Source organism: Heterodontus francisci, chromosome 11, assembly GCF_036365525.1.
Source record: "Heterodontus francisci isolate sHetFra1 chromosome 11, sHetFra1.hap1, whole genome shotgun sequence".
In the NCBI taxonomy this organism is placed as follows: Eukaryota; Metazoa; Chordata; class Chondrichthyes; order Heterodontiformes; family Heterodontidae; genus Heterodontus; species Heterodontus francisci.
In genome coordinates, this window is record NC_090381.1 from 101,780,685 (window position 1) to 101,800,104 (window position 19,420).

Sequence of the window (19,420 nt, forward strand, 5' to 3'; positions counted from 1 at the left end):
TGGTTGAGGGAAGGGCAGGATTGGCAGCTAAATGTTCCAGGCTTTAGAAGCTTCAGGCGGGATAGAGGGGGATGTAAAAGGGGTGGGGGAGTTGCATTACTGGTTAAGGAGAATATCACAGCTGTACTGCGGGAGGACACCTCAGAGGGGTCATGCAGCGAGGCAATATGGGTGGAGCTCAGGAATAGGAAGGGTGCAGTCACGATGTTGGGGGTTTACTACAGGCCTCCCAACAGCCAGCAGGAGGTAGAGGAGCAGATATGTAGACCGATTTTGGAAAGATGTAAAGGTAACAGGGTTGTAGTGGTGGGTGATTTTAACTTCCCCAATATTGACTGGGACTCACTTAGTGCTAGGGGCTTGGATGGGGCAGAATTTGTGAGGAGCATCCAGGAGGGCTTCTTGAAACAGTATGTAGATAGTCCAACTAGGGATGGGGCCATTCTGGACCTGGTATTGGGGAATGAGCCCGGCCAGGTGGTCGAAGTTTCAGTGGGGGAGCATTTTGGGAGCAGTGACCATAATTCCATAAGTTTTAAGGTACTTGTGGATAAGGATAAGAGCAGTCCTCGGGTGAAGGCTAATTATAACAATATTAGGCAGGAACAGAAGAATTTAGATTGGGGGTAAATCAACATCTGACATGTGTGAGTCTTTCAAACGTCAGCTGATTAGAATCCAGGACCAGCATGTTCCTGTGTGGAAGAAAGACAAGTTTGGCAAGTTTCGGGAAGCTTGGATAACGCGGGATATTGTGAGCCTAGTCAAAAAGAAAAAGGAAGCATTTGTAAGGGCTGGAAGGCTAGGAACAGATGAAGCACTTGAGGAATATAAAGACAGTAGGAAGGAACTTAAGCATGGAGTAAGGAGGGATAAAAGGGGTCATGAAAAGTCAATAGCAGACAGGATTAAGGAAAATCCCAAGGCTTTTTATACATATATAAAGAGCAAGAGGGTAACCAGGGAAAGGGTTGGCCCACTCAAGGACAGAGATGGGAATCTATGCGTGGAACCAGAGGAAATGGGCGAGTTGCTAAATGAATACTTTGCATCAGTATTCACCAAGGAGAAGGACTTGGTGGATGATGAGCCTAGGGAAGGGAGTGCAGTTAGTCTCAGTCATCTCATTATCAAAAAGGAGGAGGTGTTGGGTGTCTTGCAAAGCATTAAGGTAGATAAGTCCCCAGGGCCTGATGGGATCTACCCCAGAATACTGAGGGAGGCACGGGAAGAAATTGCTGGGGCCTTGACAGAAATCTTTGCATCCTCATTGGCTACAGGTGAGGTCCCAGAGAACTGGAGAATAGCCAATGTTGTTCCTTTGTTTAAGAAGGGTGGCAAGGATAATCCAGGAAATTATAGGCCGGTGAGCCTTATGTCAGTGGTAGGGAAACTATTAGAGAGGATTCTTCAGGACAGGATTTACTTCCATTTGGAAACAAACGAACTTATTAGCGAGAGACAGCATGGTTTTGTGAAGGGGAGGTCGTGTCTTACTAATTTGATTGAGTTTTTTGAGGAAGTGACGAAGATGATTGATGAGGGAAGGGAGGTGGATGTTGTCTATATGGATTATAGTAAAGCCTTTGACAAGGTCCCGCATGGCAGACTGGTGCAAAAGGTGAAGTCACACGGGATCAGAGGTGAGCTGGCAAGATGGATACAGAACTGGCTCGGTCACAGAAAACAGAGGGTAACAGTGGAAGGGTGTTTTTCTGAATGGAGGGATGTAACTAGTGGTGTTCCGCAGGGATCAATGCTGGGACCTTTGCTGTTTGTAGTATATATAAATGATTTGGAGGAAAATGTAGCTGGTCTGATTAGTAAGTTCGCGGACGACACAAAGGTTGGTGGAGTTGCGGATAATGATGAGGATTGTCAGAGGATACAGCAGGATATAGATCGGTTGGAGACCTGGGTGGAGAAATGGCAGATGGATTTTAATCCGGACAAATGTGAGGTAATGCATTTTGGAAGGCATAATGCAGGTGGGAGGTATACAGTAAATGGCAGAACCCTTAGGAGTATTGACAGGCAGAGAGATCTGGGCGTACAGGTCCACAGGTCACTGAAAGTGGCAACGCAGGTGGATAAGGTAGTCAAGAAGGCATTCGGCATGCTTGCCTTCATCGGTCGGGGCATAGAGTATAAAAATTGGCAAGTCGTGTTGCAGCTGTACAGAACCTTAGTTAGGCCACACTTAGAATATTGCGTGCAATTCAGGTCGCCACACTACCAGAAGGACGTGGAGGCTTTGGAGAGGGTACAGAGGAGGTTTACCAGGATGTTGCCTGGTCTGGAGGGCATTAGCTATGAGGAGAGGTTGGAAAAACTCGGATTGTTTTCACTGGAACGACGGAGGTGGAGGGGCGACATGATAGAGGTTTACAAAGTTATGAGCGACATGGACAGAGTGGATAGTCAGAAGCTTTTTCCCAGGGTGGAAGAGTCAGTTACTAGGGGACATAGGTTTAAGGTGAGAGGGGCAAAGTTTAGAGGGGATGTGCGAGGCAAGTTTTTTACACAGAGGGTGGTGAGTGCCTGGAACTTGCTGCCAGGGGAGGTGGTGGAAGCAGATACGATAGCGACGTTTAAGAGACATCTTGACAAATATATGAATAGGAAGGGAATAGAGGGATATGGGCCCCGGAAGTGCAGAAGGTGTTAGTTTCGGCAGGCATCAAGATCGGCGCAGGCTTGGAGGGCCAAATGGCCTGTTCCTGTGCTGTACTGTTCTTTGTTCTTTGTTCAGGCGCTGCTCCACGAACCTCCAGGCGCTTACCCATTGTCTCTCGAGACAAGGAGGCCAAAGAGAGAGAAGAAGACATTCACATCCATTAACCATCTATGGTAATCTCTCCCTTCCTGGATTGGTGTTTTATTGGTAAGCATTTGGGGATTTTTTTATGTGAAGGGTGCTAGACACTGCAAAGTATATTGGTTGACAAGTGAGAAGCACATTTCAGGAAGTCAGTAACAGATGGAACACATCTGGATAGCACAGTGAAAGCAAAAAAACCCATTTAAATCATTTAAAAATGAGCAGATAAATGCAGTGGTTGCATCCTTCCAGATGGATGAGCGGATCGATTTTGGCTCCCAGCTGTTGCTTGGAGATTAACACTGCACTCCAGCCCTGACAGTCATCCAAATGCACCAATGGCAAGAGGGCATGGTGGGGCGGGGTCTGGAGAACCAACCATTCGGATGTCCGGGTGAGGAAGAGGGCGGGGTTGTCTCTCGGGTGATGGACGGCTGGGCGGGAGCGGGATGGGCGGGGCAGTTCGCGGGTGATGGACATCTGAGCGGGGGTCGGGGGCGGGGCAGTTTCCCGGGTGATAGACAGCTGGGCGGTGTCCGGGGCAGGGCTGTCTCCCGGGTGATGGACAGCTGGGCGGGGCCGGGGCAGGGCTGTCTCCCGGGTGATGGACAGCTGGGCGGGGCCGGGGCAGGGCTGTCTCCCGGGTGATGGACAGCTGGGCGGGAGCGGGATGGGCGGGGCAGTTCGCGGGTGATGGACAACTGAGCGGGGGTCGGGGGCGGGGCAGTTTCCCGGGTGATAGACAGCTGGGCGGTGTCCGGGGGCGGGGCGGTCTCCCGGGTGATGGACAGCTGGGCGGGAGCGTGGGGCGGGGCAGGGCAGTCTCCCGGGTGATGGACAGCTGGGCGGGGGCCGGGGCAGGGCTGTCTCCCGGGTGATGGACAGCTGGGCGGGGCCGGGGCAGGGCTGTCTCCCGGGTGATGGACAGCTGGGCGGGGGCCGGGGCAGTGCGGTTTCTCTGGTGACGCTTGCTGTGGGTCCGGAGAGTTGGTGTTACCTCTACCTTAATGTGGCTTGGTCCGCCGCCTGTTTGTTATTTACAGTTCAAGCCGGACGGGGAGCTTCTAGTAACAGGTAAGAGGCAGCAGGAACTCGGGATTTTCTTGAGAGAGAGGCAGAGGCAGAGGTGATGCAAATTTCTCCATTTGGTGTTGGGTGAGGCTCAAACCCATCGCCTTTCCTTCACCAGGCCGCGGCCAAAACTGCCTTTTAAAAAGAAAAAAATCCCAACCCCTGGGCTGAAAGCGGTGGCTATTTTATCGTTTGGGTGGTGGCAGGACTCCGGCCTGTCGCCCCTCATCCTCCTCTTTTCAGTGCTGCGCAGTCCTTATAAACTTTTATTTTAGCTTTACAGCGTAGCTCGGCTTCATTGAAACGCTGAAAACGACCTTTCTCACCCCCAGCTTCCTCAATGACAGTCTTTTGTGGGGGGGGGGGGGGGGGGGGTTTGTAACACTTGTCATGTTTACAGAAACATTTTCCCTGTCGTTTACTTGTGTTTATAAAATATCAGTGGCCACAATGGGCGCTTGTTTGTCTGTATGGTAAATATTGACCTCGACTATTTGTTTGGATTTACTGTCTTTGCAATGGATAGAGTATGAAAACGAAAACCGATTACGTGGAAAAGGCACTTTAAAAAAAATCATCCTGTGCTTGGCCGCAATATAGTCGTAGTCGTATCTCAGCACTAGTGGCTCAATGTTACTGAGACCTCAACATTGTCAACCAAAAATCTGTGAATCTTCTATGTCTTGGCCATAGCTGACTTGTCTTGTGGTCACGTTAGTGGCTGCGGTCGCAGAGTTTGCTATTCATTTCTTACTTGACTGTCTCCTCCTCTCAGACCAGCTTAGCTTCAGCAGACACGACTAGCTGCATTCCCACATGTTATCCAGGTTGGACACCTGAGCTGTAGCCTCCCAGTTTTACCCACCTTCAGCTTGTCACATTACCTGTATGATGTATCTACCTTTTGTCCAAGTAGACAAATCAATCGTGCTCATGTTCTAAACAGAAAGCAAAACACTGGAAATGTGAAATAACAGAAACAAAATGCTGGAAATACTCAACAGGCAAGTCAGCATCCATAGAGAGCTGAGTTAATACTTTTTCCACAGATGCTGACTAGTCTGTTTGTTAGAACTGACATTTTTACATATCTGCCCTCTGGTTGCAGCAACACTTGCCTCTTGATCCTGATGTATCCTGCGCGTGCAACAGTTGGGAACTGAAGACGTTAATATGTGGATTTCTCTTGTGTGTGGTGGGGGAGGAGTAAGCGAGCATTGAACCATAAAATAGCACAAATCAAATACACTAGTCATCACGTTAGAAAGAAATAGTGCCGCTGGAAGAACTCCGGCTCAGAGTTGATGATCTGGAATCTGAGCTTCAAACACTGCGGCGCATCCGGGAGGGGGAGAGTTACCTGGACGTTTTGTTTCAGGAGGCAGTCACACCTGGTAGATTAAGTAATTCAAATTCAGTTAGTGATCAGGGACAACAGGGTGTGATTGCAAGTGAGGCAGGTAGGGGGATCCTGAGTTCAGGAGTGGAGGAGCCTCAACCTTTGACCTTATCCAACAGGTACGAGATACTTGCTCCCTGTGTGGATGAGGAAAAGGGCTGCGGGGAGGATGAGCCAACTGACCATGGCACCATGGTGCAGAAGGCCATTCAAGAGGGGGGAGCAAAAAGATAAGTGGTAGTTATAGGGGATTCTATAATTAGGGGGATAGATAGTATCCTTTGCAAGCCGGATCGGGAGTCCCGCATGGTGTGTTGCCTGCCCGGTGCCAGGGGTGCAGGACATCTCTGACCGGCTTGAACGGATATTGGAGCGGGAGGGGGAGGATCCAGTTGTTGTGGTCCACGTTGGGATTACAACATAGGCAAGGCTAGGATGGAGGACCTGTTTGGGGATTATAAAGCACTAGGAACGAAATTAAGGAACAGGTCCTCGAGGGTCATAATCTCCGGATTACTGCCCGAGCCACGTGCAAATTGGCTTCGGGATAAGAATATTAGGTAAGTAAACACATGGCTAAGGGAGTGGTGTAGGAAAGAGGGGTTCCATTTCATGGGGCATTGGCATCAGTTTTGGAACCGGGGGGGATCTGTACCGATGGGACGGTCTCCACCTGAACCGATCTGGAACCAGTGTTCTAGCGAAAAGGATAAATAGGGTGGTCTCTAGCACTTTAAACTAGTGACTCGGGGGGAAGGGAAAGGGAAAACGACAGGGAGTATGATGGTAAATAAAAAGGTAAGCAGCAGGTTAACGTGTGCAGGAGGGTTTAAGTTCAAGGAAGACTATGAAAGAAGCAGAAAGGAAGGATAACTCAGGAGTTATTATTAGAGATGTTGGAAATCATGAGGGTAAGAAAGCTAGCATAAAGGCACTTTACCTGAATGCTCGTAGCATTCGTAACAAGGTTGATGAGTTAACGGCACAAATCATCACGAATAAATATGATTTGGTAGCCATTACGGAGACATGGTTACAGGTTGGTCACGACTGGGAGTTAAATACCCAGGGGTACCAGACTATTTCGGAAGGACAGACAGGAAGGTAAGGGAGGTGGTGTAGCTCTGATATTCAAGGACGACATCAGGGCGGTGCTGAGAGATGATATAGGTTCTATGGAGAATGAGGTTGAATCCATTTGGGTGGAAATTAGAAACTCTAAGAAGAAAAAGTCATTGATAGGTGTAGTCTATAGGCCACCAAATAATATCACATTGGGGTGGGCAATAAACAAAGAAATAACTAATGCCTGTAAAAATGGTACGGCAATTATCATGGGGGATTTCAATCTACATGTAGATTGGTCGAACCAGCTCAGTCAGGGTAGCCTTGATCGTTTTCTTGAACAGTATGTAATGGAACTGACGAGGGAGCAAGCTATCCTAGAGCTAGTCCTGTGTAATCAGACAGCAATAATTAATGACCTCATAGTTAGGGATCCTCTTGGAAGGAGTGATCACAGTATGGTTGAATTTAAAATACAGATGGAGAGTGTGAAGATAAAATCCAATACCAGGGTCCTGCGCTTGAACAAGGGGGACTACAATAGAATGAGAGAGGACTTGGCTAAAGTAGACTGGAAACAAAGATTTTATGGTGGGACAGTTGACGAGCAGTGGAGGACTTTCAAAGCAGTTTTTCAAAGTGCTTAGCAAAAGTATATTCCAGTGAAAAGGAAGGACTGGAAGAAAGGGGGTAATCTGCCATGGGTGTCTAAGGAAATAAGGGAGGCTATCAAATTGAAAGAGAAGGCATACAAAGTGGCCAAAACAGCATGAAACTAGAAGATTGGGAAAACTTTAAAGGTCAACAGAAAGCCACAAAAAGAGCTTTAAAGAAAAGTAAGATAGAACATGAGAAAAAACTAGCACAGAATATAAAGACAGATAGCAAAAGTTTCTATAAATATATAAAACGAAAAAGAGTGGCTAAAGTAAACGTTGGTCCTTGAGAAGATGAGAAGGTGAATTTAGTTATGGGATATGATGAAATGGCCGAGGCATTGAACAGATATTTTGTATCGGTCTTCACAGTGGAGGACATTAATAACATGCCAGTAATTGACAAAGAGACGAATGTAGGTGAGGACCTGGAAACAATCATTATTACGGAAGAGGTAGTGTTGGGCAAGCTAATGGAGCTAAGGATTGATAAGTCTCCTGGCCCTGATGGAATGCATCCCAGGGTACTAAAAGAGATGGCGGGAGAAATAGCAGGTGCACTGGCGGTAATTTTCCAAAATTCGCTGGACTCTGGGGTAGTCCCAGCAGATTGGAAAACAGCAGATGTGACGCCACTGTTTAAAAAGGGAGGTAGACAAAAGATGGGGAATTATAGACCGATTAGCTTAACCTCTGTAGTGGGAAAGATGCTTGAGTCTATTATCAAGGAAGAAATAGCAGGGCATCCCGATAGAAATTGTCCCGTTGGGCAGATGCAGCATGGGTTCATGCTTGACAAATCATTTGGAATTCTATGATGACATTATGAGCAAGGTGGACAATGGGGACCCAGTGGATGTGGTGTACCTAGATTTCCAAAAGGCCTTCGACAAGGTGCCGCACAAGAGGCTGCTGCATAAGATAAGGATGCATGGCGTCAGGGGTAAAGTATTAGCATGGATAGAGGATTGGTTGACTAACAGGAAGCAGAGAGTGGGGTTAAATGAGTGCTGTTCTGGTTGGCAATCAGTCACTAGTGGTGTGCCTCAGGGATCGTCGGTGTTGGGACCGCAATTATTTACAATTTATATAGATGATTTGGAGTTAGGGACCAAGTGTAGGGTGTCAAAGTTTGCAGATGACACTAAGATGAGTGGCAGAGCAAAGTGTGCAGATGACTGTGAAACTTTGCAGAGGAACATAGATACATTGAGTGAGTGGGCAAAGGTCTGGCAGATGGAATACAATGTTAATAAATGTGAAGTCATTCATTTTGGTAGGAGTAACAGTAAAAAGGATTATTACTTGAATGGTAAAAAGTTGCAGCATGCTGCTATGCAGAGGGACCTGGGTGTCCTTGTGCATGAATCGCAGAAGGTTGGTCTGCAGGTACAGCAAGTAATTAGGAAGGCAAATGGAATTTTGTCCTTCATTACTAAAGGGATTGAGTTTAAAAGCAGAGAGGTTATGTTGCAGCTGTATAAGGTACTGGTGAGGCCGCACCTGGAGTGCTGTGTGCAGTTTTGGTCTCCTTACTTGAGAAGGGATGTACTGGCACTGGAGAGGGTGCAGAGGAGGTTCACTAGGTTGATTCCGGAGTTGAGGGGGTTGGCTTATGAGGAGAGACTAAGTAGATTGGGATTATATTCATTGGAATTCAGATGAATGAGGGGGGATCTTATAGAAACATATAAAATTATGAAGGGAATAGATAAGATACAAGTAGAGAGGATGTTTCCACTGGCAGGTGAAGCTAGGACAAGAGGGCATAGCTTCAAGATTAGAGGGAGCAGATTTAGGACTGAATTAAGAAGGAACTTCTTCACCCAGAGGGTTGTTAATCTATGGAATTCCTTGCCCAGTGAAGTAGTTGACGCTTCTTCAGTAAACGTTTTTAAAGCTAAGGTAGATATCTTTTTGAACAATAAAGGAATTAAGGGATACGGTGAGAGCGCGGGTAAGTGGATCTGAGTCCACGAAAAGATCAGACATGATCTTATTGAGTGGCGGAGCAGGCTCGAGGGACCGGACGGCCTACTCCTGCTCCTAGTTCTTATGATCTTATGGATGTCCCAAAGCATTTTACAACCAATGAAGTACTTTTTGGATTGTCATCACTGTTGTAATGTAGGGAAACACGGTATTCAATTTGTGCGCAGCAAGATCCCACAGCAGTGAGATAAATGACAAGATTCTGTTGGACAGTTGATCTGTTTTTGTGATCTTGGTTCAGGGAGCAGTATTAGCCAGGACATGGCGAACACCTCTGCTCCTCTCTGAATAGTCCTCTGGTTTGATAGCTGGAGTGTTTAAAGTTGTTTTGTTGTTGAACTATGATTAACTCTGTTTAAATAAACATTCCTAATTAAGTCATAAAATCCTTAAATAGATAGGTGTGTGTCTGTGCATAGCTTTTAAATAAAGTCATTAACATGCCTGAAAAATGTTAAAGGTTCAAGAAAGGGATTGAAGGGCTATATTTATGGAGTAACTTTGCTTCTCGGGTGAGGTGGATAACTATTGCTTTGCTATTTCATAAACTGGAATTGTAGAATAATACAACAGAAGGTGGCCATTTGGCCCATCATACCAGTGTTGGTTCTCTGAAAGCTACCAATTAATCCCATCCCCTGCTTTTTTCACCCATAGACCTAGCTGTTTCCTTTTTGACTATACATCCAATTCCCTTTTGAAAATTTCTGTTGAATCTGCTTCTCCCACCCTTTCAGGCAATGCATCCCATCTTTCACCCATAGTTTTGTTAGCCAATTTTCTTAAATCTAGGGTGGCATTTCAGTGCAGTACGTTCATCTTTCAGGTGACACATTGTACTTGGGATCCAGTCAGCCCCTTCAGGTGCACATAACAGATCCCATTGGAATCATCATTTTGGCATTTCTTCACGGACGAAAATTTTGGGAAGGTTGTTGTCATCGGTTGCAGGCCCACTGTTGGTTAGTTAGGCCTATCCATGACCAGCAGCTTCTCCCACAGCGGGTACAAGTGAAGGTGTAATCGCTGCTGGGGGCAATTAGATCTGTCCTTCTCCGCCTTTTCTCTTTCATGCTGGTTCTTCATTCCGTCTCAAAGGTGTCTGTAGCCCTCCTGATGTAGCATCTCCAGGCATCACGATCTATGGCCTGCGCTTCCCACTGGCCTCTGTGTGCCGCATCAGCCATTGCCAGTGGGAAGCGCAGGCCCATTGGAACCATTTGAAGAGTTCTCCTGGCCAAAATTTATCCTGAAAGCAATACCACTAAAACAAATTTTCTGTTCACTTATCTCATTGGGATGCACAAATTGGGTTTTGCATCTACCAATATTACTGGAGTGACTACACTTAAAGGTAGTGAGGTTGTGACAAGTGCTGCATAAATGCAAGTTCACTCATTTATTGATAGATTATTGGTTACAAAAGAGCTGTGATATTAGCTGTTCTCTGGCAGTCTTTTTCCTTCTTTGACAATTGGACTATTGTTCAGACTGTATAAATTTGAACTTTGCAGCAAGAGATCAATCTTAGACTATAAGGGTGCTGAGTTTACCTTCAGAGGGAGTGATTGGGGCACAAATAGTGACAGTTTATGGATTTCATTTACTTCATTTTAGTTGGACCAATTTACATTTGTGCGATGCTTTAAACTGTGAGCTGTTTGAGTTAGAAATAGGTAATTAATACTGTAAGATTAGATAAGATAGTGGGGTCTTAATGCCTCCTTCTAAGACAGGAACAGACTTGGCAGCAACAGCTTTATTGTGAATCAACTTTATTGAGATAAAGGTAAGGACAAGTTTAAGTTTTCAGATAAACCGTAGTCACAAACTCAGGCAGTGATGAACGGTCTAACGTAGATAGTACCTGGCATTGGACGGCAGCGTGCACAACTCTCTTTCTTGCAGCTTCTGGTCTTCAGATCATTTGGTCGATCTCTCTCTTTTGTGTCTTGTTCAAATATTTTCTTCCGTACAGGACACAGCTAAGACATCTTTTATCCTGGCTGCTTTCCAATTAACCCTCCCTTCCCCGAATCCTCTATAGTTTTGTGTTTAAAGGATGCCTTTCTTAACCAAACAAGGATCATTCTTTGGCTGTTGCTAACCTTTTGGATTTACGTAGGTAATACCCCTTTACGTTGACTACTTATCTCAATGCTTTTACATTTCGTGGTCCCTTATCTCATTACGAGACATATCTACAATTTGTTCTCGCAGAAGCTGTTTTCACTGTTTGCTCTCAAGGTCTCACCCTTTTACTGCAAGTAAGTATTTTAAAACTTGACATAATCTCTGACATCCCTCTACCTTGACATCTTATCTATACTGTGCCCTGTTTCATAAGTTTTCCCACTTTATCATCTACAAAGAAGGATCCTAATAAAGCTAAATGTTAGTTTATGATAAGTTAGTTGTTTATAATTGCTAAATTTTAACAATGAGTATTCTGGTTAGTAACTTGTTAGTAACCTAATGATCTTGCAGTACTTTATAAAAGAGCTGTTCTGACAGATTTCCCAGCCATGAGGTTCTGTTGGGCAGGAAAATTAATAGTTGTGTAAAGTGAATAGGAACAGGTTGGTGCTTGTGGGAGTTCGGACAAACTGTTAGACACAAAGGGATGGCAGTGCAGGGAAGCCTCCTATACTTAACAAGTGATATGTGGATCACATGAATCATAGGAACAGGTAGGCCGTTTAGCTCCATGTGCCTGTTCATTGAGATCATGGCTGATCTGTGACCTAACTGCATATCCCTGACATTACCCCATATCCCTTAATACCTTTGGTTAACAAATATCGATTTATGTTTTAAAAGGTGAAAGGCTAGTAAATGATCGTATTCAGAGGTATTTAGGTGTCCTTGTATACAAATCAGAGTTAACATGGAGGTACAACAAGCAATTAGAAGGCAAATTATATGTTAGCCTTTATCACAAAGGGGTTGGCCTATAAGAGTAAGGAAACCTTGCAATTATATAGGGCTTTGGTGAAACCACACCTGGAGTACCATGTTAATAAAAGTAAAATACTGTGGATGCTGGAAATCTGAAATAAAAACAAGAAATGCTGGAACCACTCAGCAGGTCAGGCAGCATCTGTGGAAAGAGAAGCAGAGTTAACGTTTCAGGTCAGTGACCCTTCTTCGGAACTAGCAAATATTAGAAATGTCAAAGGTTATAAGCAAGTGAGCCGGGGGTGGGGCAAGAGATAACAAAGGAGAAGGTGCAGATTGGACAAGGCCACATAGCTGACCAAGAGGTCATGGAGCAAAGGCAAACAATAAGCTAATGGTGTGTTGCACCATGGGAGTACCATGTACTGTTTTGGTCTCCATTACCTAAGGACGGGTATATTTGCCGAAGGAGGATGTGCGACTGAAGTTCATTAGATTAATTCCAGGATGAGAGGGCTGTCTTATGAGGAGAGATTGAGTAGAATAGGTCTATAGTGTCTGGATTTTAGAAGAATGAGAGGCGATCTCATTGAAACATCTAAAGTTCTTAGAGGGCCTGAAAAAGTTGATGCTGAGAGGCTGTTTCCCCTGGCTGAAGAGTCTAGAACTAGAGTTGATAGTTTCAGGATAAGACATCAGCCATTTAAAACTGAGAAGAGAAATTTCTTCACTCAGAGTTATGAATCTTTGGAATTCTCGACTTCAGAGGGTTGTGGATGTTCGATTGATCAGTATATTCAAGGCTGAGATAGATTTTTGGACACTTGGGGAGTTGAATGATAGGTTGGAAAAGTGGTTGTAGAAGTTCAACCGTGGTATTAAATGGCAGAGTAGGCTTGAGGCTGTATGGCCGACTCCTCTTTCTATTTATAATGCTCTTTCAATCTTAGGCTTAAAATTATCAATTGAAATAGTATCAGCCATTTGTGGAAGAGAGTTCCAAACATCGACCTCTTCTTTCTGAAAGATCTGGCTTTAATTTTGAGGCTATTTCCTCTAGTCTTAGACTCCCTACTTAGTTACTCCCTATTATCCTATTTCCACTATCAGTTCCTGTGTATCCAAGGATAGTACATTTGTACACAGTGTCAGGAAACTAGGTCTCTGAAGCAGGGGAGCTCTATGTTCAGCAAAAATTGGCCACACTTGGTAGTACCAGTGAGGATTAAGGGGATTTCCAGTTTACTGCCATACAGAAAACAATGTTAGACAGTACAGGAAATCGAGATCATGTAAAAATAAAGATGTGGAGGATTATCTATGGGTGTCAAAGGGTGATGGGACTCAAGTGTGGGGAGCCCCTTGGTTATTGGAACTATTTCTATAGATGCAAAATATTGGACAAGCATAAGATGGACAGTGAATTGGAGGAGTTTGGTTCTGAGCAACTTTGCAACACTGAGGAGCAAGGGATTACAGAAGGTGGCGAGAGGCAGGTAGAATCCAAAAATTATTGCAGTAATAGGGGATTTAGTTGGGGATTCTAGATGGCAGTTTTTGCAGTGATAACTGGGAGTCCTGAAATTAATGTTGGCTCCTTGGTGCCAGGATGAAGAACATCAGGGAATGGGTGTGACCGTAACCAAAGGTTGTGGTTCATATTGAAACTAGTGATATAGATAGAAGTATGTTTGAGATCTTGGAAAACAGTCAAAGAAATGAGGCACTAGGTTGAAAAACGATACCTCTAAAGTTGATAGTCTCATTGTTTCCTATGCCATCTGCTGGATCTGGATTAGACTAACTGAGCTGCAATTTTGAGAAACAATTTGACAAATCAACATTTTCAGTTATGAGATGTGCAGAGTGTAAAATAAATATATTCAGGTGAAGCAGAGGTGCACCAAAGTGTAAATTGGATGAAGAAATTAAATCTAAACTGAAACTTAGAACATTATAAAGTTAGGGCGAATACTCAAGATGTTCATGAGGGACTTGTAAAGAATAATGGGAAGGTGAAGATGGAAATTAGGTTAAATGGGAATATAAAAAAAAACTACCAGATAATATAAAAGGAAATAGTAAATGTTTTTATATAAAACTAGGGTAAGACCAACACTGGGATGAAGGAGGGAAACTACATGTGTAGGATAAAGATACGGTAGACACATATGGACAAACAAATATTTAGTATTGCTTTTTACAAATGAAAGTGGAAGTGAGAATATTGGTGTACTAGAGGAGAATATGGGGCAATTAATTGAGCTAATTGTTGAAAAGGAATTGGCTCTGGGAAAAAAAAGGTCACCCAGGCACTGTAGGCATGCATGCATGCCTATTGAAAGAAATTAGAGAGGAGATAGATGAGACTGTGCCAAAAATTTAAAATCCTTTGTGAATGTGCAACTTCTGTCTTGAGACTGGAGAATAGTTGATGTGACACCCTTGTTCATGAACTGACGATACGATAATCTGGGTAATTCTGACCAGTTAGCTGTGGGCAAAATCTTACAATCCATGATTTCAGATAAAATTAGTACACATTTAGAAATGCAAGAATTAATGAAGGATGGCAGTGCTGACTCCACTTTTTTTTACCTTGTATAGCTACAGGAGAAATGCCGCGAACAACATATGCCCCTCTACGTTGCTTTTATTTATTTAGAGATACAGCACTGAAACAGGCCCTTCGGCCCACCGAGTCTGTGCCGACCAACAACCACCCATTTATACTAACCCTACATTAATCCCATATTCTCTACCACATCCCCACCATTCTCCTACCACCTACCTACACTAGGGGCAATTTTTAATGGCCAATTTACCTACCAACCTGCAAGTCTTTGGAGGTGGGAGGAAACCGGAGCACCCGGCGGAAACCCATGCAGACACAATGAGAACTTGCAAACTCCGCACAGGCAGTACCCAGAACTGAACCCAGGTCGCTGGAGCTGTGAGGCTGCGGTGCTAACCACTGCGCCACTGTGCCGCCCACAATGGCTTTCATAGATCTCACCAAAGCCTTTGACCTCATCAGCAGACGTGATCTCTTCAGACTACTAGCAAAGATCAGATGTCCACCAAAGCTACTAAGTATCATCACCTCATTCCATGACAATATGAAAGACACAATTCAGCATAGCAGTGCCTCATCAGACCCCTTTCCTGTCCTGAGTGGCATGAAACAGGGCTGTGTTCTCCCACCTACGCTGTTTGGGATCATCTTCTCACTGATGCTCTCACATGCGTTCAAGTCTTCAGAAGAAGGAATTTTCCTCCACACAAGATCAGATGGCTGGTTGTTCAACCTTGCCCGCCTTAGAGCGAAGACCAAAGTGCGGAAGGTCCTCATCAGGGAACTCCTCTTTGCTGACGATGCTGCATTAACACCCCACACAGAAGAGTGTCTGCAGAGACTCATCGACAGGATTGCGGCTGCCTGCAACGAATTTGGCCTAACCATCAGCCTCAAGAAAACGAACATCATGGGACAGGACGTCAGAAATGCTCCATCCATCAATATCGGCAACCACGCTCTGGAAGTGGTTCAAGTGTTCACCTACCTAGGCTCAACTATCACCAGTAACCTGTCTGGTGATTTTTTTTTTTTAAGTTCCTCCCTCCCGTTCACCTCTTGATTTTCAAGTAGCTTTGGGAGGTTTTCTCAATCATCTATAGTGAAAACAGACACAAAATACCTGTTCAATGCCTCCGCTATTTCCTTGTTTTCCATTATCAATTCCCCAGTCTCTCTCTCTCTCTCTCTCTCTCTCTAGAGGACCAACACGAGCTTTAGTTACTCTTTTCCTGTTTAAATACTTGTAGAAACTCTTACTATCTTTTTATATTACTATCTAGTTTTCTCTCATACTCTACTTTCTCCCTCTTAATTATATTTTTCATCATTCTTTGGTTCTTAAAATATGTCCAATTTTCTGACCGATTAATCTTTGCAGATTTGTACAGTGTTTCTTTCAATTTGACACGATCCTTAACTTCCTTATTTAGCCACAGATGATGCATCCTTCTGAAAGAATCTTTCTTTCTCACTGGGATAAATCTTTGCTGAGAATTATAAAATATCTCTTTATAAGTTTGCCACTGCATCTCTACTCTCCTATCTTTTAGCCTAGTTTCCCAGTTCACTTTAGCTAACTCTGCCTTCATACCCTTGTAATTACCTTTAATTAGGTTTAAAACACTAGTCTAAGACCCACACTTTTCCCCTTCAGACTAAACCAGAAATTCTATCATGTTTTGATCGCTGTCACCTAGAGGCTTCTTTACCATGAGGTTATTGATTAATCCTGTCCATTGCGTATTACCAGGTCTAGAATAGCCTGCTCCCTGGTTGGCTCTAGAATGTACTTCTCTAAGAAATTGTCTCTAATACACGCTATGAACTCATTTTCCAGGCTGTCTTTACCAATCTGATTCACCCAAGCTACATGTAGATCAAGGTCACCCATGACTATTGTGGTACCTTTCTTAGACGTCCCATTTATTTCTTCCTATATACTCTGTCCTACAGTGTCGGGGAGACTATGGCGTAGTGGTAATGTCACCTGAACTAATAATCCAGAGGACCAGGCTAGTGCAGTGGGGACATGTGTTCACATCCCACCACGGCAGCTGGTGGAATTTAAATTGGATTAATTTATAAAAATCTGGAATTGAAAGCTACTCTCAGTTTCATGGCACCATTACTATCATTGATTGTTGTTAAAAAAAACCATCTGGTTCACTAATGTCCTTCAGGGAAGGAAATCTGCCATCCTTACCTGGTCTGGCCTTCATGTGACTCCAGACCCACAGCAATGCGGTTGATGCTTAACTGCCCTCTGAAATGGCCTAGCAAGCCACTCAGTTGTCAAGGGCAATTAGGGATGGGCAACAAATGCTGGCCTTGCCAGTGATGTCCTCATCCCACGAAACGAATATTAAAAAAAGCAACTGTTAGGGGGCCTATAAACTACTGTCACAAGTGACCTCTTATCTTTCCTATTATTTCTGTACAAACTGATTCCACATTTTCTCTTCTGAGCTAAGGTCATCTCTCGTTACTGTACTAACGCCGCCTTTAATTAAGAAAGCTACTCCACCTTTTTCTAGATTTCTGTCCCTTCAAAATGTTAATTACCTTTTAATATTCAAGTCCCAGCCTTGGTCACCTGGCAATCAATCTGTGCTAGCAATTCATCCATTTTGTTACGAATACTGTGTTTTAACTCTATCTTTTTATCGGCTGATGCAGCCTTACATTTTATGCTCTGTCCCTTTCTGCCACACTCTGGTTATCATCATCCAAATTGCTACCCTGCTCTATTACCTCACCGTTTCCCTTTGATTTATGACATCTCTCACATGATTCTTTCCCTACACTATTTAGTTTAAAGCGCTATCTACCGCCCTAGTTATACGACTCGCTAGAACACTGGTCCCAGATCCCAGCATGGTTCAGGTAAAGACCGTCCCAACAGTACAGCTCCCACTTTCCCCAGTACTGATGCCAATGCGCCATGAATCAAACCCATTTCCCCAAACCGTCTTTGAGCCATGCATTTAACTCCCTAATCTTCTTATTTCTATGCCAATTTGCTCGTGGTTTAGGTGGTAATCCAGGGTCAAAATCCTGGAACTCCCTTTCTAACAGTCCCCAAGGACTGCAGCGGTTCAAGAAGGCAGCTCACCACACTTTCTCTAGGGCAATTAGGGATGAGCAATAAATGCTGGCCCAGCCAGCGATGCCCACATCCCATGAACGAATAAATAAGACGGTTATTTTTAGTTTAGCCCTTAGCTGCTCATAATCCCAATGCAGTGCCTCTTTCCTAGTTATATCTGTGTTGTTGACCATGTGGACCATGGCAACTGAATCCTCCCCCTCCCACTACAAGTTCCTGTCCAGCCCTGAGCAGATGTTCTGAATCCTGATACCGGGCAGGCAACACAGCCTTCTGGATTCTCGCTCTAGGCTGCGGAGAACTGAGTCTATCCCCCCTGACCATACTGTCTCCTACTAACACTACATTTTTATTTACTCCTCCTGCTTGAATGGCTTCCTGTACCACAGTGCCATGGTCAGTTTGTTCATCTACCCTGAAGCCCTCACTTTCATCCATACAAGCTGAAAGAACCTCAAACCTGTTGGACAATTGGAAGGGCTGAGGATCCTCCACTTCTGCCTTCTCGATCCCCTTACCTGCCTCACATGCATTCACACACACCTGTCCCTAACAGCTGACCAAATCAGAAAACACTCTCTTATGGGGTGTGATTGCCTTCTGGAACAGTGTCCAGCTAACCTTCCCCCTCCCTGATGCATCACGGTGTCTGAGCTGAAGCTCTTCGAGGCAGACGCACTTACTACTGAGGTGGTTGCCATGGATCACATTGGTGTCCATGACCTCCCACAAATTGCAGCTGCAACACATCAGCTGCCCTACCATCCTTATTGTGTTTTAATTAACTAATCATTCTCTTAATTTTTAAAAATTAATGCCTCTCCTCACCAGCACCTGCTGTACTAATTTAAACCTTGGTAATACAATAATTCTTACCACTTAAAAATAAAACATAACAGTAGACTTAACAGTTTCGTACTTCCCTTCTGTTTGCATGTCTTAATTAATTATAAAGTAGCTACTTAAAATTTTTTAAATTTATTTTACATTTTTCTAATTTACAGCTATTAATACATGCACCCTACCAGCCGTATACTAACCTAGCTACTTACAGATACTCCCTAAAGCAGTTACTCACAAACCAATCACTTTATAGCTTTCCTGCGATGTCACTGTTTGTGATACTTTTTTCAATTCAGTCAGCGCGCACCGACTCCTGAAACTCCCATGTAGGTACAGTTCCCCTCTGCTCCCTGAAAGTACGTGAAGGCCTCGAGCCTCGCTCTGTATTTATCTGCTCCCGATGTTAGGTACTCCCACGCAGGTCCGGTTCCTCTCTGCTCCCAGATGGTAGGTGAAGGCCCCGAGCCTTGCTCTGTTTTTTATTCTCTCTCGATGTTAGGTAGTCCCAAGCAGGTCCGGTTCCTCTCCGCTCCCTGACGGTAGGATTATTGTTTGTTTTACATCTTTACATTTGCATTAGTGTTAGAAAGTAAAATTCATGTTGTGAATTGTGTATGTCTCTAATTTTCATGATATTTTTAGCAAAAAACATTCCCCTACAATAGATATTATAAAATTATTTTATACCTCTATGTCTCTTTAAGTCTCATGACCTACAAGCAAAAAGGGCCTTGGTTTAACATCTCATCCAAAAGACAGCAGTTCCAGCTCTACAGCACTTCCTCAATACTTCACTAAAGTGTCAGCCTAGGAATGTGCTCAAGCCCTGTAGTAAGACTTGAGGGACAAGTACTACTAATGAGCCTGTTAAATGCTTACAATGTGTGGCAACCAGCAGAGCATAAAGCAATACCTCAAGAACACTCGGTGATCTAGTATACCGTCTGATGTAGCCTCTAGGAACAGAATTAAACCTTTCAGCAGACTAAAC

At 44.2% G+C, this 19,420-nt stretch overlaps 1 protein-coding gene across 2 annotated transcripts in view; it reads left to right on the forward strand.

The window, feature by feature from the left end:
- Positions 1 to 3,737: 3,737 nt before the first annotated feature.
- Positions 3,738 to 19,420, forward strand: part of rnf13 (ring finger protein 13) — a 336,413-nt gene continuing 320,730 nt past the window's right edge. For both annotated transcript variants that reach the window (XM_068042622.1, XM_068042625.1), the window contains exon 1: positions 3,738 to 3,895. The gene's annotated coding sequence lies outside the window, so the exon portion shown is untranslated. The remainder of the gene's footprint in view (positions 3,896 to 19,420) is intronic.